The following is a 6,948-nucleotide window of genomic DNA, read 5'->3' on the forward strand; positions in this document are numbered from 1 at the left end:
CCTCTGCTGCAATACAAATCAATCTTTTAGAAGAGACAGGTAGCAGACTGGTTTAAGAATTTCTACAGAAAAAAAAAACAAGTTTTGAACATACATTAAAATGCACGGACATTTCTGAAAGCAGATATTGCTCAAACAGAGAAAGATAAAAAAAATTGAATGCTTTGGGGAGATAAACCAAGAAAATTGTTTCGAAAAAACTACTATAGAGGAAAATTTACATAAAGTGGGAAGGACATATGCTATAACTAAAGATCACTACAATAAATAATACCTACCTAAAAGTGTAAAAATAATGCAATACAGTTCATTAGTGGAGCCAGTATGTTTATATGCAAGCGAATTTCTAGCATTGAACTATAATTTACTAGACAGGTGAATCATTAGGGAAAATATGAGGTCTGCAGAAAACTATGGATGGTTGGAAATTACAAACTGACGATGAAATTTATCTAAATCGAAAACACAGAAGTCATTAGAAAAAGAAGACTGGTGCCTTTGGGTACTTATATCAAATGTGAAACAATAGATGAAAGATGAACCAAAAAGCTCTTCGAATACTTGTGGGGTAAGAAGTCAAAAACATGTTTTATCCAGGAGGTAAAAAAAGGAATTATGAAAAAAATATAAAAGCTACAGGAACAACTGATAGCGAATTGTTTAGGAAAAAAGTACTGAATATGAAAGGATTCCAAGGTGGGATAGTGCTGCCTCACCCGAGCAAAAAATAAATGTGTAAAATGTTACAATATAATATTAATAATAGTTTATACCAGCACTGAGCGGGCTGTTTTAGCATAATTTCCATAAAACCACAGTTTAGAGGAATATAGCAGTTGACAAGCTTTTGTCTGAAAATTTGGAGAGTACTTGTATCACGCAAAGGATTTCTGTGCGTGGGTATGCTGAAAAATGATCCCACCGTTTCTTTTTATGTAAAAACTCTTGAAGCTTTGAACGTGGCTGCGTTGTCACAGAGGCAGGCCACTTAGGACTTCACCACACGCCTACCTCTATGTGTTTTATTATAATATTTTATGACTAAAGCGTTATCGCTTCATAGTTATTTTACACGTGACATGCCACTCTATGGAGTGGCCGAAACCTACGTCAAAAAGACTTCATTTTCGCAACCGAGGGCTGCAATTGTTTTAATTTTAACTTCATTACAATTCTGCCAACGGCCTTACCGCAGTGGCAACAACCGGTTCCCGTCAGATCACCGAAGTTAAGCGCTGTCAGGCTTGGCTAGCAGTTGGATGGGTCACCGTCTGGGTCTGCCTGGTGTTGTTGGCAACTGGGCTGCACTCAGCCCTTGGGAGGCCAAATGAGGATCTACTCGAGTGAGAAGTAGCGGCACCGGTCATGAAAATTGCCAACAGGTGGGAGAACGGTGTGTTGACCTCCGTTTCCGCATCCGGTGACGCCTAAGGGTGTGAGATGATCCACATGAGTTCCAAAAGAAATCCGTTGGAATTCGATTACTCGATAAATAGTACAATTCTCAAGGCTGTCAATTCAACTAAGTACCTGGGTGTTAAAATTACGAACAACTTCAGTTGGAAGGACCACATAGATAATATTGTCGGGAAGGCGAGCCAAAGGTTGCGTTTCATTGGCAGGACACTTAGAAGATGCAACAAGTCCACTAAAGAGACAGCTTACACTACACTCGTTCGTCCTCTGTTAGAATGTTGCTGCGCGGTGTGCGATCCTTACCAGGTGGGATTGACGGAGGACATCGAAAGGGTGCAAAGAAGGGCAGCTCGTTTTGTATTATCGCGTTATAGGGGAGAGAGTGTGGCAGATATGATACACGAGTTGGGATGGAAGTCATTACAGCATAGACGTTTTTCGTCGCGGCGAGACCTTTTTACGAAATTTCAGTCACCAACTTTCTCTTCCGAATGCGAAAATATTTTGTTGAGCCCAACCTACATAGGTAGGAATGATCATCAAAATAAAATAAGAGAAATCAGAGCTCGAACAGAAAGGTTTAGGTGTTCGTTTTTCCCGCGCGCTGTTCGGGAGTGGAATAGTAGAGAGATAGTACGATTGTGGTTCGATGAACCCTCTGCCAAGCACTTAAATGTGAATTGCAGAGTAGTCATGTAGATGTAGATGTAGATGTAGGTTGACACCTACGTCTACACTCTGAAAATCACCTTAAAGTGCCCGGCAGAGGGTTCATGGAATCACCTTCACAATTCTCTATTATTCCAATCTCATATAGCGCGTGGAAAGAAAAAATACCTATATCATGCCGTAGTAGCTCTGATTTCTCTTATTTTATCGTGGTGATCGTTCCACCCTATGTAGGTCGGTGTCAACAATATATTTCCGAATTCGGAGGAGAAAGTTGGTGATTGGAATTTATTGAGAAGATTCCGTCGCAACAAAAATGCCTTTCTTTTAATGATTTCCAGCCCAAATCCCGTGACACTCTCTCCCATATTTCGCCACAATACAAAACGTGCTGCCTTTCTTTGAACTTTTTCGATGTACTCCGTCAGTTCCTACCTGATAAGGATCCCACACCGCGCAGCAGTATTCTAAAAGAGAACGGACAAGCGTAGTGTAGGCAGTTTCCTTAATAGGTCTGTTACATTTTCTAAGTGTCCTGCCAATAAAACGCAGCCTTTGGTAAGCCTTCCCCACAACATTTTCTATGTGTTCTTTCCAATTTAAGTTGTTCGTAATTGTAATACCTAGGTATTTAGTTGAATTTAAGGCTTTCAGGGCGGATTTATCGTGTAACCGAAGTTTAACGCGTTCCTTTTAGTATTCATGTGGATGACCCCACACTTTTCGTTATTTAGGGTCAACTGCCACTTTTCGCACCATTCAGATATTTTTTTGTAAATCGTTTTGCAGTTTGTTTTGATCTTCTGATGACTTTATTAGTCGATAAACGACAGCGTCATCTACAAACAACCGAAGACGGCTGCTCAAATTGTCTCCCAGATCGTTTATATAGAAAAGAAACAGCAAAGAGCCTACAACACGACCTTGGGGAACGCCTGAAATCACTTCTGTTTTACTTGATGACTTCCCGTCAATTACTACGAACTGTGACCTCTCTGACAGGAAATCGCAAATCCAGTCACATAACTGAGACGATATTCCATAAGCATGCAATTTTACTACGAGCCGCTTGTGTGGTACAGTGTCAAAAGCCTTCCGGAAATCCAGGAATACGGGATCGATCTGAAATCCCTTGTCAATAGCACTCAGCACTTCATGTGAATAACGTGCTAGTAGTGTTTCACAGGAGCGATGTTTTGTAAACCCATGTTGATTGTGTGTCAATAGACCGTTTCATTCGAGGTAATTCATAATGTTTGAACACAATATATGTTGTAAAATCGTGCTGCATATCGACGTTAACGATATGGGCCTGTAATTTAGTGGATTACTCCTACTACTTTTCTTGAATATTGGTGTGACCTGTGCAACTTTCCTGTCTTTGGGTACGGATCTTTCGTCGAGCGAACGGTTGTATATGATTGTTAAGTATGAAGCTAATGCATCAGCATACTCCAAAAGGAACCAATTGGTATACAGTCTGTACCCGTCATTACCATTGGGTCTTCAAGGCCTGTTCAGCCGGTGGTGGTTTGTTTTTATTAACATGCTTCATGTGTTTGGTCATGTCTACGTATATATTTCTCAATGTAGTCGCTCTGGTGGCGAACACATTTCTCCCAACAAGAGACCGGTTTGTTGATACCCTCACTGTCTGACGTTTTCGACGGAACAGCATCTCGCTTCTGCTTGCACTGCATCATCACCATTAAAGTCTGCGAAAGCGTTCTTTAAGATTTAGACACAGATGAAAATCGGATGGGGCCAAGTCGGGACTGTACGGAGCATGATCGGTGACAGTGAACCCTAGGCGTCGGACTGTTGCAGAAGTCGAAGCGCCAGTGTGTGGTCTGACGTTGCCATGCTGAAAGAGAGGGTGCTCCATGTTCGAATAAACCCTTCCAGTTCGTACTTCGATTACAGCACCCAGTTTCTCACGCACAGACGTATTTAAGCTACACACCTTCATGTTACTTGCTATAGTTCGGAGCCCTCTAATGGCAAAGGGCTTCAGATATGTAGACATGAAGAATAAATGTTATTTTATTTAAGAATCTTTAAGAATTTTCACGCAAATTATTCGAAAGCATTACTTTTCACACGTTTTTAGACTATCAAGGAAACATTATAAATTTGAAAACATCATAACTTATACAATACAAAGTGTTCACCCATCGTTATGCTTCTCTTAGTACCTACGCAGACAGGTCTGTAGACTAAATTGGACAGAGCACGTAACTGCAGTGTGCAGAAAACCATCAGCATCCCTTCATGTCCTACAAAAATATAAAGAAACTCTTCCCTTTCGATCTTAAAAAGAAATTAGCACAAACGCTTATACTCCCAATCATTGACTACAGCGATATTATCCTACAAGGCCTCTCTCAGGAAAACTCGCGACGTCTGGAACTGGTCATGAATGCCTGCGTCCGATATATCTGCGACGTTCGACTTTTTGATCACATTTCACCAGCGTATGCAAAATTGTCCTGGCTGCGTGCAGAGAAACGCAGAGATTTCCATACACTCTGTCTCATCTACCGCCTTATAAATGTACACTGTCCCTCATATCTCTCCACGTCTTTAACGCTTATGTCGGAACAACATGACAGAAACACACGTTCCCATCATAATAAAATCCTCCCTGTTCCACTGTATCACCTTCTCCAAGTCCTTTACAGTAACGGGAACCCGAGACTGGAATAACATCCCTCGTCATGTTAGAGAACTCAAAAACATGTCCGGCTTCAAAAAACAATTAATGACCTATCTAAATAAGCAACAGTAATGCCTTCCTCTGTACACAAATGCACTTCACCTCATTACTTCCCTCTTTCCCCCTCCTTAAATCTCCCTCCCCCAAAACTGCTTTACACATCAAGATATTAGTGTACATCTGCACAAATCTTCATTACTATTGCCAATTTTTCTCTTGTTTAAAAATACTGCCAGTACTTACTTTATTAGGTCTTAGTCATTGCTCTTTATTCATATTGTGACTAGAGTAATCTAATTTTCTTATTTAAAGTATTGTCATGATGTAACTCTTATGTGTGAAATGCTGCATGTGTGAAACGCTGGTCCGATGTAAGAGAGGGCCTGATGGCCCTAATCTGATCAGGTTAAATAAATAAATAATATAAATATACCTATGTAGGTGCGTTCATCTTTCTTTCAGTGGTTTGCGCCGACATTCGGGCGGTCACTCTCTTTGTTATTATTTCTTCTTGGGCGGTCTTTCATTTTCCGTCTTCTGTTACCCAACCTCCTGTGTTACTTGTGTACTCACGAACCGTATCGGCTTTGTCGGTGACAGCAGGTACTGTCAGCCTGTGAATTTGTACCTTTTCCTGGCTGTGCAGGTGCTCAACACGCAAAACAGCTCACGTGAACAAGTGAAAAGTGTCCCGTGTTAAACGTGGCTTGTATTGTGCTAGAATTCCATGCCGTTCTTGACGCCCTTAGTTTCCATGTTAGCTGAGAAATTTGGAACTTGATGTATGTAGAAATATAAACACCTTTACTGGTATGTTTTTTACTTGGGTTGTGGACTTTCATGATACCAGAATTGTCCCCTCCCCCGCACACTCTTTCCTTGGGTAAACTACGGTGCCTTCGTTTCTGTTGTCGACGTGATTTAGAGACTGAAACGTGAACAGCGTTGACTGCTGCGCTCCCTGGACCAGCACGCTCATTAAGCTATAAATGGCAGCGCAATCGTTCCGCGTGCAGCACAGGAAGCTCTCCATCCGGGCCTAGCTACTAGGTAGGCGGTCGCCGGTTTGATCCGGTGCCTGCCCGCTGCCTGCTGCCTGCTGCCTGCTGCCTCCCCAACGGAGCCCCTCAGTCCCGGCGCCCGCGCGCTTTGCGGCTTTGTCCTCCAGAACGGTGACTTAGTCACCGCCCGTCACGCTATTACTGCTCTCACCTGACACCTCTTGTGCTGTGCTGGCTGAAAACTGTGCACTGGAGAGAGAAATTCAGTGCGGTGACAAAATTCATGGGATAGCCAATGCACAGATGGAGTATCGCGCGCACAAGGCATAAAAGGGCAGTGCGTTGGCGAAGCTGTCATTTGTACTCAGGTGATTCATGTGAAAAGGTTTCCGAAGTGATTATGACCGCACGACGGAAATTAACAGGCTGTGAACGCGGAATGGTAGTTGGAGCTAGACGTACGAGACATCCCATTTTGAAAACCGTTAAAGGGTTGAATATTCCGATATCCACAGTGTCAAAAGTCAGGCATCACTTCTCACCATTCACAATGTAGAGGCCGACGGTCTTCAGTTAACGACCGAGAGCTGCAGCGTTTGCGTTGAGTTGTCAATGCTAAAAGACAAACGTCATTACCTGAAATAACAACATTAACCAATGTGGGACGTACGACGAACGTATCCACAGCATACAGTCGACACGTGGCTTTGCTAACAGAACAACATCGCGTGCAGCGCCTCTCCAGGGCTCGTGACCATATGGATTGGACTGGCAGTTAGCCGTGCGGACTAACGCACGACTTTCTGGATTGGGAAGGAGGGCCTGGTCCCCGGCACGCATCCGCCCGGCGGACTTGTGTCGAGGTCCGGTGACCCAGCCAGTCTGTGGATGGCTTTTAGGCGGTTTTCCATCTGCCTCGGCGAATGCGTGCTGGTTTCCTTTATTCCGCCTCAGCTACACTATGTCGGCGATTGCTGTGCAAACAAGTTCTCCACGTACGCGTACACCGCCATTATTCTACCACGCAAAAACATAGAGGTTACACTAGTCTGGTGTGACGCGTTTCCTGGGGGGTTCAGTGGGGGGGGGGGGGGTGGGGGGGGGGGGGGGTCGAACAGCACAATAACTCTGAAAGAGTGGTTCAGT

The 6,948-nt window shown here is 43.4% G+C and overlaps 1 pseudogene; it reads left to right on the plus strand.

Annotated features, from left to right (window-relative positions):
- Nucleotides 1-1,176: 1,176 nt before the first annotated feature.
- On the plus strand, nt 1,177-1,296 carry LOC126356610 (5S ribosomal RNA; annotated as a pseudogene).
- The last annotated feature ends 5,652 nt before the right edge of the window (nt 1,297-6,948 follow it).

This window comes from Schistocerca gregaria, chromosome 3 (genome assembly GCF_023897955.1).
Source record: "Schistocerca gregaria isolate iqSchGreg1 chromosome 3, iqSchGreg1.2, whole genome shotgun sequence".
NCBI classification, from domain to species: Eukaryota; Metazoa; Arthropoda; class Insecta; order Orthoptera; family Acrididae; genus Schistocerca; species Schistocerca gregaria.